This window comes from Pinus tabuliformis, chromosome 7 (genome assembly GCF_031772625.1).
Source record: "Pinus tabuliformis cultivar Carrire ecotype Pingquan chromosome 7, CPIR1, whole genome shotgun sequence".
Taxonomy (NCBI): Eukaryota; Viridiplantae; Streptophyta; class Pinopsida; order Pinales; family Pinaceae; genus Pinus; species Pinus tabuliformis.
Window position 1 is genome coordinate 959,056,961 of NC_142293.1, and position 13,996 is coordinate 959,070,956.

General features: G+C 39.4%; 1 protein-coding gene across 1 annotated transcript in view; it reads right to left on the reverse strand.

Annotated features, from left to right (window-relative positions):
- The window catches only part of LOC149250813 (uncharacterized), a 148,799-nt gene that overhangs the window by 109,851 nt on the left and 24,952 nt on the right, over positions 1–13,996 (reverse strand). The window lies entirely within an intron of this gene.

The window sequence follows — 13,996 nt, forward strand, 5'->3', positions numbered from 1 at the left end:
TAACTGTCCACTTAATAAATAATTTAATTAGACTGTTGTACCTTTTTCTGACGTTCATATCGTTCTTAGAATTAAAACCAACAACAGCTGATCTTCCCAAGAGCAAAAAGTGGTTCCCAGCTCATCATATGGTTTCAATTAGTTCCCTTGGCAGATCTCTGATCAGCGCATAACCACAGTGGGTTGTATGATGGACTTCATGACTAGAACAAGGTAAATCTTAATAGTGTATTGTGATTTCCAATCCTCATAGGTTATGCATCTTAGATCCAAGATAGAAAGGGCCCTGATAGGGGTCTGCTTATGAGATCAACCACTTTATTTAAGCTACTCTTCATATATTTAATGACTAAATGCAACTATTGAATGTAGGAATCCCCTGTTAAGTGCCTTTTGCCTTTGCTCCTGAATTTATACTAGGAATTCAAACACAAACAAGGGTAATAATCAACGTATAAGATAGCTTGCTTCCTGAGAAAATAGTTTGCCAATGCTTGAGTGCTTGGACTAACGCATAATATTCCTTATCATAAATGTTATAATTCAGCTTGGCCTAGGACAAGGTTTGCGAATGACATACTACAAGATGTCCTCCCTACTTAAGAACTATGCTTATGGCATATTGTGAAGCATTTTCAGGAGCTCCTTACCATTTGTAAGCTCCTCTCATTCTCATGGCATCATCTCAATCTTAAAAGGATGTTCCCAGTAAGAAACAGCAAGCATTAGTGCAAAGTAGAGAGCATCTTTCAATTTTTGAAATACCCATTCTGCTTAAGGTGTCCAATAAAGAGTCTTCTAATTGATGTCCTAATTGAGGAGAGCAATGTCATAGTAATGGCTGACCCCAAATTCATATCGGTGATTGTGGTAGGAATGGACCCATCCTTCAAAACCAAAACTTAGATAGAATTTGTGTGAACTCCTAATCCTTCACACAAAGCCCATATATTTGACAAAACTCTATCCAAAGAATGTTATCATCATTTCGGTCTATAACTCATGTTGGCGAAGGAGGTCCAAACCAGTGCAGACACGCTACAAATTAGTTGAACAAGAGTTACTGAAAACTAAGTTTTTATCTAAGTAAACCATTATGAACTTACCAAGATTTGTCGAAAGCTGTCATGGGTGATCCTCATGAAAGTTGCAAGTGCGTTAATAATCCCAAAAAGTGTGACCAACCACTCAAAAAAATAAACTTGGTCTTCAAAGTTACCTCCCAGACATCATTGGTTTCCATGCACATTTGGTGATATGGATGAAACAAGGTCTAACTTGGTGAACACTTAGCCCAATTGAGATGATCAAGAAGGTAATCAATACAAGGCAATGGGTAGTAGTTCATCACGATTAACTCATTAAGGACCTTACAGTCTATGAAAATATGCCACTCCTATTGCTCCTTATTGGGAACCACAAAGGCAAAAGATCCACATGGGGATGTGCTAGACCCAGCATTATCGAAACCGAAGCAAAACCAGCCAGTATGATTGGGTTAGAGGGACAACTGGTTCAGCCATATGATTCGGGAAGTTTTAGGCTGGTTTGAAAAGAAATCGGCAGTTGTTGTACAATGTGGCTAGGGACCGCCAAAACCTAATTTCAGATTTTTTTTAAAAGCAATAAATTAGGTTATTTGCAAGCATAATTCCTAACCCTAAGGCCCTACTAACACTATTTAAAGAGAACCGCCCCCCTCCATTTCACTCACCCTGGAAATTAATGCTAATATTAAATTCTTAAAGTAAAAGAATAAGAATGGAAGATAAAGGAGAACATCACTTTAACTTAAATTTTTAACATTACCATTAATTGTTTCAAGATGTTTCAAAGAGGTTCCAACCTCATTGGGTTTCATATGGATAAAGTAGAATTTTAGATCCCATTCAAACTTCAGTAGACCTAATAATTTTCATGACTGGCAAGATTGCAATTTTCCATTGGATTCTATCATGTACAAGGGTATGGAACTGCCATTTAATCAATAGCACCAAACCCTCTATGTATTTAGATGTTGGTAGCATTGATTGTTGAACTCCTCTGTCATGACCCTAGTAAGAATGTACCCCTCACTGAAGCAAAATCATTGACTTGGCATGTTAAGCTTTTTCTATCCTACTTTGATGCTTGGAGGGTTATATTGATGATAAGGATCCCAATATCAGTAAAATTTTGATAATATGTAGTTATTTGTTGTAGCATGATATCCTTTGGACTCTAGAGGCCATTTAGAGCCTTGCTATTACTGTATTTTTGGTTCGGATATGGATTGCACTCAGTGTTATTTTGGTTATATGCACCTTTATTTGCTATAAACATGAAAAACTTTGCATAATTGTGTATAATAGTTTGGATTCATATGGATGTACATGAATATATGTGGGTTTTTTCAATATTTGAATAAGTTATGTATTTTTGGTAGACCAGATTTTTGGTATGATTTTTTCCAGTCCCAGTGCAATTCACTTTTTTGGGGTCGACTAGTTCGATGACTATTTCCCCCCAGGAAAATCCCATAGGGACACACTTAGTTGATGTCAAATGTTTTGCTTGGATGAGATTATCTTATCATTCTAGACCTGCTATTGTCCATTAAATGGGTTACATTCTTGTGCTCATCATTCATTCATAGCGGTACATCACTCTCCATCCCCTTGTTCGCAGATGTGCTAGATGATATCTCATGTTGCTTCAATTATTGATTTGTATCGTTGCATTGCTCAACTTCCTCATCTGGAAGGTTTCATCTTGTTGTGTAGATGTCAGCATTAGATGGATTCTTTATCACTTTTAACTTAGTAAGGATGTAACCATGTTACTACTTCTAACCATTGGGACATAATTACTTTTGGATAAGTGTGCCATTAAGCTAGACCACTAGGTACTACTGGGAATTAGGTTGTGGGTAGTGTGAACAAATCCCTTCCATACTTAACACCTTCCATTAAACACTCCTCATTTTCCATCTCATCAATAAGAGACAAAATTCCCCTAACTGGTGGTTGACCTACCAAAGATCATCCAAAAGAGGGTCGTCAAGAGAGTGTACCTAACAGGGTCCGGATACTCGGCAAAATATTCAAAAATCTGGAATATGTAAGTATCCATTATAGGACAAGCAATATTTATATAGAAATGTTTGAATGTACAAAAGATATGATATGATATGGTTACAAATGAGGGTCTACTTATATACCTAGGCAGCTGCCCCTTCATGAACAGTCATGTCCTTAGGGACATGCCTCTTCAATATACTAATCCTTATTAACTACTAATTACTTACTTATATTCATAACATTGTCTTCCTCTTCAAAATAATTTGTACTCTAAACTTCTTGCTATCAAGGTGTGCCATCTGTTTCTTTGTCTTGTAATCTATTCGCATCTTTTGGAATTCTTCAAGTTGTCATCTTCGATGATACAAGATGATAGGATCCTTTGAGTGATAAACAAAATTGTCAAATTGAGAAGGGATCTGACCATCCTAAATCAACCCTCTGTGGAATCTTGCAATTATTTGATAGCTAGTATAAATTGTTATCGTAAGACTAGATTTTGCAAACATCAGTATTGTTCGAAATGTAAGTTTGTTGTTTCTATTCCGAGTGATACAAATACACAAACTGATTGCAATGTTTGCTCTTGTGATTCGGATGTCGATAAGACGTCCTTGTGATTTGATTTTCCCTTATCATGTGTGTGGCAATTTCCTGATTTACTTCAGGCACTGATGTTGTTGAGTTGGTTACATAATCTTCTCTTGGAATTTTCGTCCTCTAAACTGCAATATTTGATTATGTTTTTACTTTGCCTGGTTTGTCATCTTTTTGAATTGTGATATTGATTGGAACGATATTCGTTCATTTTTCTTCAACCGTCTCACCTTTCCACACTTTAGGGTAACTCCCTAGAGGTGTTTTTTACACAATGGTATGGTTGTTTGAAGACAATAGATTGTTATCCCTGCATTTTTAATGCAGGTTCTACAAGTTTTCATACAGGAGAGCAAGTTATTTTGACTTGAAATTCATTAACCAAACTTCAGAATTAATAAATAATTACATATTTGGTTAGGGTAACTTTAGTGGACCAAAGTCCATAGATTATATACCATATCTTTGAATCATTTTGACTACTAATATTTGTTGTTAGAACTTTTCTCTGTTTTAGGCTTTAGCATTGTTTTTCATGCAGGACCGCAGACAAGTCAAGAACACCTCCACTCCATTGACTCCATACAAGGCATTGGACATAACCTGCAGTTTCTAGGGGATATTTAGGGACTCTTCCCTTGGCTATTTAGGAGGTGTTGAGCCTAAATAGCGGGGGCTTGGGCCAAGGTGACAGCAGGTCCCTGCCCTTTGTGTTCCCATCTAGAAAGGCTACCCAGACCTTAGCAGCTCTGTTAAAAAGATCAATAATAGAGACCATGGGAAAAACGACTCATGGAAGTCTAAAAGAAAAAGAGAAAACCCTACAAATGATAAAAAATAACAGGAATTGACTAAGTAAAATCCCACCTGCAAAATGAGACAAGATAGAGCACTACAGAAGGACGGGCGACAAAGCAGCCATTGCTCTCTCTGACCCTGAGAAATTCATACTTGAAACACATTATCCCGCCTATACAAAGCAAACCGCTTCCACTGCCTTCAAATTCTATATTAGTCACTGAATGGTGCATGCAAATATCAGTTATTCATCCCTTCAACATTATGAATATTATTGGGAGAGGTACATGCACAAGGATGATGAATATAACCATAAGGCTAAGGTACTTGGTACGTGGAGTGAACAAGCTAAGGGAAGGCTTGGAAATGTGGAGCGCTATTCATCAATAGCCTTATTTGCCAAAAGATATGCTTCTTTATTTTGATTTTGAAGGACATGGAAGAACCCCATGTGGGTAGAATAAGCCATTTCCTGTTTGATTCTCGGGAGAATCGATCGAAACATAAGGTTGCTCAAACTCCAATCCTTTTCATCAAGAGAATGATAACCAAAAAGTCCCCAATCATAGCAATAGAATGAATTTGACAATCGAAAGCTAATTTCAATCCTTGGAGAAGGGAGTATGAAGTGAAAAACTTCTGATATGCAGAAAATATATATATAAATATTTTATTTAAAAGATGAATTGACAGATGATGATTGTTTACACTGGGGCTCCTGGCTTATATATTGCCATGGATACCCTTTGGGGAAAGGGCATGATCTTATGATCATGCCCTTTCATCTAATTTAACCTAAAATTAAATAGTAAACCTAAAACTAACTAATTTTTTACATAACATTGCCTTCCTCTCGAAAGAATGCTTTGTCCTCAAAGCATACGTAACGACGGATGTTGTTGACAAAATGCTTCATTCTCCCAAGAAGCGTTTTCTTCGAGTAAGTTCTTCCACTTGATCAGATATTCCAAGATGATCAAAGTCCCACACTTTAAAAGGTCTTGGATTAATCTCTCAATTTTCGTTTTTTGGAGATGTGGATATTGGTAAGGCTTGATGTTGAGGTCTGACCCTGCCTTGACTTCTATTGTACACTCAATTTCCCTATTAGGCGGCATCTTCATAGGTAGGTCTTGAAATACTTTTTCATGCTTCCGAATTAGATCTCGTATCTCTAGTAACTCTTCACTGGTCATATTTGCAGATAACATTTCTAATCCGTGACATTGTACTACATAAGCAGGTGCTCCTTTTCGACTCAGCTTCATCATCTAAGATGATGATACAACTTGATTTTCTGGTGCTTGGAATCCGTGTAGTTTGTAGTTCTGACCTCCCCATTTGAATTTTATAAATTGTACTTGATGGTTGGCGGCATAAGTACCTAAAGTTCGTAGCCATTGGATACCTAAGATTACATCTACTCCTCCTAATGGTACTGTGAAGAACGGAGACTCTAGATTAAAGTCTTGAATCTACAAATTGACCTTATGGCATTTCCCTACCTTTTCAATCTTCTTACCGTTAGCTACCATCACTTTCATGTTTGGTAAGGGAAATGAAAAGATATTGAGTCTCTTTGCCACGGTTGCATCTAAAAAATTGTGTGTGCTACCAGAGTCGATGAGAACCACTACGTTGTTCTTCTTTATGTGTCCTTTTAACTTTAAGGTCTGAGGTTGTGATATACCTGTCATAGCAGATAGTGACACTTGTGGAATACTTCCGTCATCTAATTCTGGTGAGAATTCTGGGGCATCTTCTATTTCTTCTATGTCATAATCTTCACTGTTTGAATCATTGGTTGCTTCACAATTATATAGGTTCTTTGGTTCTTTTCCTTTAACACATCTATGTTTGGGGTCCCACTTCTCACCACAGCGTTTACATTTACCCTCTTTTATCCTTTGCATTTCCACATTAGATTTTTCATCTTCACGACGATGTGGTGGAACATATCTCGTATTATTTGAGTCCACATACTGGGGTATCCTTCGTCTTGCATATGTTTTTTCCGCTTTTGACCAAAATATTGGTTCGAATTTCTTTTCGGCTGTTTTTGCTTTTCGTCTTGCTACTTCTATTGATGTAATGTCATGCATCTCAAGTTCTGCTTGTAAATGGGTTTTGAGTCCTGAGACGTATGACTGAATTAGACGAGATTCTGATAATCCAGGTACTCGTGTTACTAAGGTCTCCCATTCTTGAGTGTATTCGTCCACGCTTCCTTTTTGTCGTAATTTGGTGAGTTTTGAAAAGAACTCTTCTTCCTTTACACCTTGGAACCTTTTAAAGAATGCATCCTTAAATTTTCTCCAGCTAATGACGTCAGTTGTCTTTTTCCACCACATATACCAATTATATGCTTCCCCTTCCATTTTCATGGATGTGTGCCGTTTTTTTTGTTTCCATCGAATTTAGGCATCTCGACTTTTGCCCTTCGCTGGTATGTTGCTAATGGTTGAGTGAAAAAGGGGTGTTGGTTAGTAAAGGTATCCTAGAGTTGCTTGTTTGTAAGGGTTGCGTTACTCACTTCTTGGTGGGGTGTCGCTGATTTTTTTGGGGATTCAACTTTTTCATGAGAGTTTGTTGACTTTGTTGAATCTGATGAGATGTGTTCTTGATTCTCTTCATTTTCTTTTAGTAGTTGTTCGGGTGTACAATTTGCCTTTTTACACAGAATTTTCAGCATTGTTAAGACATGTCTGATGTCTGCTTCTGTTTGGACATGTTGATTTTCATTTCTATTTGATTTGTCATATCCTGAAGATTTTTTATTTGGTCAACCTGATTTTTGATATCATCAGCGTGCCTCTCAAGCTTGATATGGAATTCATCTAATCTTTTACTGACCTCATCGTGGTTGTTATTTATCTTATGTTCCGAGTCCAACAATTTTTTTTGGAAATCCGCCATTGTCATTGTCAACATTGAGCGGGTTTGCGGGGGCGTGTATTTATCTACCCGCTAAAATATTTTTCCTCTCTTCTTTTTTTTTTTATTAACTAAAATAAATTATATATATATATATAACTTTTAATTAATTAAAATAAATTTAATTAATTAAATTAACTTATATATATATATATAGCTTTTAATTAATTAAAATAAATTTAATTAATTAAATTAACTTTTATGTATATATAAATTTTAATTAAATTAAATTAATTTATGTATTATATATAACATATATACATATATATATATAAACGTTATATATATAATTTCATTATAAATATAATATATATATCTTTACCGCGGACTCACGTCCACCCGGAATGTCCATTTGGTTTGACCCTTCGACCTTGGAGTGGATATTACCGCAGAGGGTTTGATTCTTGGTAACGGCAGCAGTGGTTGACGTATAGCGGACGAGCTGTGGACAGCGGACGGGGAACATCAAACGGCTGATGAACGCGGTGCAGCAAGCACACCTGGATCCGGGGCAGCGGCACGACAACGAATATAGATGCGGATAGGGCGGAACGGAGCTGGTAGTCGGACGGCAACAGCGAAGTGGACGGGGTGACTGTGTGTGTAGAGGAATAGAGGCAGCAGGGGAGCGGGGTTTGGCAGTTGCGGTGGTTGTGGATAGGTAGCGCAGAAGACAGCGGATGGTAGGGAATAGTCAGTGGAGGTATGGACAGCGGTGAAGAGCAGAATATGTGAATTCGATGGAAGTCGATGCGGCAGAGGGTAAGGAAACCAATGGCAGCAGACCAATATAGCCTGAGGAGCGAACGCGCTCTGATACCAGATGAAGTGAAAAACTTCTAATATGTAGAAAATATATATATAAATATTTTATTAAAAAGATGAATTGACAAGATGATGATTGTTTACACTGGGGCTCCTGGCTTAGATATTGCCATGGATACCCTTTGGGGAAAGGACATGATCTTATGATCGTGCCCTTTCATCTAATTTAACCTAAAATTAAATAATAAACCTAAAACTAACTAATTTTTTACATAACAGAGTAGGCCCCTACTTTATTATTGGTGTCATTTCCAAGTGACTATGACTACTGCGATTCCAACTTGCCCCTGGGATTATGGATGAATGCCCACACACTTGCCACTCGTTCCAATGTAATTTTTATTAAAAGTATTAAAAAATTTATTGGCCAACACAGGTTGATGAAAGAATTACACTCAAGAAAAGATGTGACACACATCTCACCGGCACCTGGATATAGAATACACCTCTGTTAAATTATGGTATGTTCTATGCTTAGAGCAATTTACTTATTTTTCTTCTTATTAGCCACATATTAGCAATCACATATACATTAAGTAAAGTGCAGAATCCAGATAGAACATTAAATGATCAACAAAAAACAAGCCAAGACAAGAGACACAAGATGTGGCGACTAGCCAGGGACAAACCCCAATGCGGGGAAACCCTTTGATCAAATCTTCTTTTATATTCAATAGTTCAGCAGAGAGAAATAGTACAAAATCTGAATTCTGTAATTTTATATCAACAGCAGCAAACCCTAGATCAGCAAAGTCAAATTTGGTCAAACTAGCTGAAATTGACCTCTAAAATACTTGGTCAATTTCCGGTCAACTTGTCCTTGAACAGCCTGAAGAAACAGCCCTTGAACAGCCACAAAAGTTCAGTCAATTTGCAGATTTTTGAAGTCAACTTGGAGCCCTAAACTAGGGCAGTTAACACTGGTCAAACAAGAGGTCAGATCACCTTGATTTTCATGCCAAAAATTGCGGCCTGCCTAGGAGAGGCAACCACACCTAATCCGCACTTCTGGAAGGTCAACGCTGGTCAAAGAGATGACATGTTGCCCTAGCGTCCTTCTTTTTGTGTCTTCCTTGCCTTAGGAAGTCTTCTTTTCAGCCACACGTGTGACAGAGAGAGAGGCTCCTTTTATGCGTAGGAGAGAGAGAGAGAGAGAAGATGAGTGAATTGAATTGACCAAATGAGGAGAATGCTCCTTGAATTTATATGCAAACGTTGAGGTTGAATAGACATGACTGTTGGGCTTCTGAGCCTACATAAATTTGTTGGCCGACCTTGACAATTTGTCCATAATCAAAATAAATTCATATCTCCATAAATACTTATCGGAATCGGATGATCTTTAGATCAATCCTACACCTCTGGATGAGAGGAATATAGGAAAAATATCAGAAGCCATAAATAAGGTGATCCACATGGAGTTTGGCCCTAGTTGCCAATTTTAACACTCCCTCTCAACTAGGGAGAACTTCATCTGCAATCCGTCAGACCGTCGCTACCATCCATCCATCAAATGCACTGTCTTGTACAGCTTGACCCCACTCTGCTCTGCTCTGCTCGAACTATGAAGAAGAAGAAATGATCAAGGAGGTATCATACCATCCTCCACTGACCCGAAGTCAATCTCAGAGTGTGAACCACTCTCACTGATCCCAGATCAGTATCATTGATCCTAGATCAATGGAGGTCATCCTAGCATAGGGAGTACGGTAGATACAACGATGCGTCCATCGATAGTACTACTATGGTCCCTATCCTCATTTCCCTGCTCATTGATCAGATGAGAGGTACTTCCCATGAGTCCCAGACTACATGGGTAGGATGCCTCGACAGGAGAACTAATCATCCTGTCCACAGGAGAACAAATCATCCTGTCCAGTGGATGCCACGGAGAACTAATCATCCTGGCCTACAAGAGAACTAATCATCCTACTCCACAGTCGCCACGGAGAACGAATCATCCTGGCCCACAAGAGAACTAATCATCCTGTTCCACAATCGCCACGGGGTGTCACATGGGAAGGTTGAACCTTTACCCTGTACATAGTGCACAACCAGGGGATGGTGAGTCGCCCTGTGGTCACATGTTGCTCCAAGAAGTACCCCACGCCCCCCCTGGGGTACATCTCTCGGAAAGCCATGAATTTGACCTTTCCTAGGGGCTTTGTCAAAATGTCAGCAACCTGTTCATCTGTACCGATATGTTGGAGCCTTATTGCTCCTCGCTGCACCATATCTCGAATATAGTGGTACCTGATATTGTTAAATTGGCAACTAGGGCCAAACTCCATGTGGGTTAGCTTATTTATGGCAACTGATATTTTTATTGGATCCCTCTCGTCGAGAGGTGTAGGATTGATCTAAAGATCATCCGATTCCGATAAGTATTTATGGAGATATGAATTTATTTTGATTATGAAATTATTATCAAGCCGACCAGCTCTTGCGTAGGCTCAAGAAGACCAAACGTCATGTCTATTCAACCTATACGTTTTAGTATAAATTGGCAAGGACTTGAAGTCATTTGTACACACATTCTTCATGTGATCTCCTCTCCACGTCCTGGGTTTTTGGTGAAGGAGATACACTAATGAAGAATGCCCTAGCTGCAGTCACAGTCAACGTAATACCCTGATTCATGGAGATATATATACGCTGAAATCGCACAGCATGGAAATCTATATATACACACAACATTCAAGGGATTCATATGCGGTCATATGTGTGAACAGCATGGAAAACGCAAATACGTTGTTTATGAAGAGACATCTACACGCTGTCACACAGTTATGCTGATCATGACATTTATACGCAGGTCATAAACAATGAAAACAAATACGTTGGGTCATGAATCTGCAAGCAAATGAAGATACCCTATCCGCAGTTTAAGAGATACGTGGACTCATATATATACGCATCAACAAAAGACATATCACAGGGACACAACGCAGCATCATGGCATTACACGCTGTCATGAACACGCAGGCATATAGTTAACGCAGGCACACAACGCAGCATCATGGCATTACACGCTGTCATACAACGCAGCAATATTACACACTGTACATGGATTACACGCACAGCAATCAGCTCAATGCACAGTCAAGGTGACACACAATTCACACGTTGTCATGGAAAGATCTGATATGACGTTAATGATGACACGCAGCTCATACGCAGGAAACCTGATACGCTATGTTGAAACCCTACAAGGAAAACAAATGCGCTATTCATGGTGAAACCCTATAGCAGTAAAGGGTAACTATGAAGCCGCAGTCATAAACAGATCCACATTTCTATATGGGATAAATCTAGGATCTAGATCAGCCTCGGCATACCTGTAATAAAAGATGATGCCCTCGGATGGATAGAGAAGATAAGTCAGTCTTCACTATGACATACATAGACAACCTCAACAAGATGTATCGACATACATAAAGAAGGAGACTATATCATCACAACATGAGGCAGTCCCATCATACTTCGAGGAAGAGTGATAATGATCCTAGTCTAGATCATGACTGAAATTGATCATACATAGATGTGATCTCTTTATCTCGAAAGAACTCAGGGCAACATGATGATAGATGAGCAGGATGATGATGAATAGGGCTGCATAATAATGGAAAACGCAGAATAATGGGCAACATGATGATGAACGCAGATGAGATGGTGCTCCACTGTAAGGTGCAGCTAATGGACGAAATCGATAGTTGAAGTCGTCACTTTGGAGAATCAGTTGAAGCAGAATGTCTTCAACTGATCTCACGTATCATTGTTAGAAGAGATGATCTATGCTCTGATCTAGATAAGTCAAAGGGTTGACTTCTATTGTAAATGTACTATCTCTCTCTCTCTTTCTCTGCTGAACTTTGAAGAACATAAAAGAAGAATTGATCAAGGGTTTCCCCACACATTGTGGGGTTTGTCCCTGGCTAGCGCCACATCTTGTGTCCTCTTGTCTTGGCATGTCTTCTGCGATTTATACTTATGTTCTATCTGCAGTTTACTTTAATGCTGATGTGATTGCTAACTGTGAAAATTTAAATAAATTGCTCTAGCATAGAACATACCTAAAATTAACAGATATCGATATGCTTGGAGCGATCATGAAATACGGGATTCTCTAATAAACGGATCCCGCTCTGGTTGTCACACAGAATCACAGTGGTATCCAATGTAAATCCAAACAGCTCACTGAAAAGCTTTCGCAACCAGACTCCCTCACAGGAGGCCATGCTAGCAGCAATGTACTCTGCCTCGACGGTGCTCAAAGCCACTGACTTCTGCTTCCTGCTCATCCAGGATATTGAGGCAGATCCCAAAGAGAAACAGCACCCGGAAGTGCTCTTTTGGTCCACCACACTACCTGCCCAATCAGCATCAGTATACCCAAGTAGTCTCACATCTCCGACAGTGTATCTCAAGCCATGAGTGATTGTGCCACAAAGATATCTCAACAAATTCTTGGCACCAATCCAATGTGAGTGGTGAGGCTCAACCATATGTTGACTCAATGTGTTGACTGCAAGCATATATCCCGATGGGAGTTCACCTAGAACATTAATGCTCCGACAAGTTGACGATACTCAGTAGCATTTTGTAAAACAGGTCCGGCAGCACTACCGCTTAACTTCTTGAAGTCAAGCTCCATCGGGGTAGTTACGGGCTTGCAGTCCACCATGCTGAATCTCTCCAATATCTTCACCACATATTTTCCTTGAGGTAGGAAAATCTCCCCTAGTTTCTACCAAACTTCCAATCCTAGGAAATAGTGCATAAGTCCTAGGTCTTTCATCTCAAACTCAGAAGTCAGCTCCCTCTTACATTCGTGAATGAGAGGGTCTGCACCTATTAGAAAGAGGTCATCAACATATAGCACTAGTATGAGAGGCTTGTCATCTATAAACTTAAAGTAAAGGTAAGGATCGACTTCACTCCTAGTGAATCCCAACTTCATCAAGTAGCTATCGATCCTCTCATAACATGCTCAGGGTGCTTGCTTTAGCCCATAGAGGGCCTTCTTCAACCTGCACACATGAGATTCTCGATCATAAATCTCAAATCCTTCGGGTTGCTCCACATAGACCTCCTCTTTGATCGAACCATGTAAAAACGTAGTCTTGACATCCATCTGATGTAGGTTCCATCCTTGCGAAACAGCAAGGGCTATGATCGAGCGGATGGTGGTATATCGGGCAACAGGTGCAAATATCTCGTCATAGTCTATACCTTCCTTCTGGGAGAAGCCACGAGCGACAAAACGAGCCTTATACTTTTCTGCACTTCCATCAACTGCATGCTTTATCTTGTAAAGCCATTTTGAAGTGACAACTGCTTTGTCCTGGGGTCTGGGGACTACATCCCAAACATCGTTTTTCATAATGGACTCATATTCCTCAGTCATAGCATCCTTCCATACTTTATGCTTGACAGCATCTGTGAATGATGAAGGTTCATTTTGGATGATCGTGCTCATGATGGCCAGGTATCCCTGATACCTGTTCGGCTTATTACTTTCACGGAAGGTTCCTCTGGGTGCAATGTGTCCTTCAGCATCATCAAGTGTCCCCCTAAGCCATGAAGGCCTCTTCCTAGAAGAGGAAGGCTCTTGCGGAGGAGGATCAATAGGATTCATAGGTTCTTCCACATCGGGCATCGTCTCATCTTCCTTTTCCTTCGATTCCCTGGTGTCAGTTTCTTTAGATCCTCTTAGAGTAGGACGATTGTCTACTTTGTTAAGAGCCATATCTTCATCAAAGGTGACGTCATGGCTAATCTCG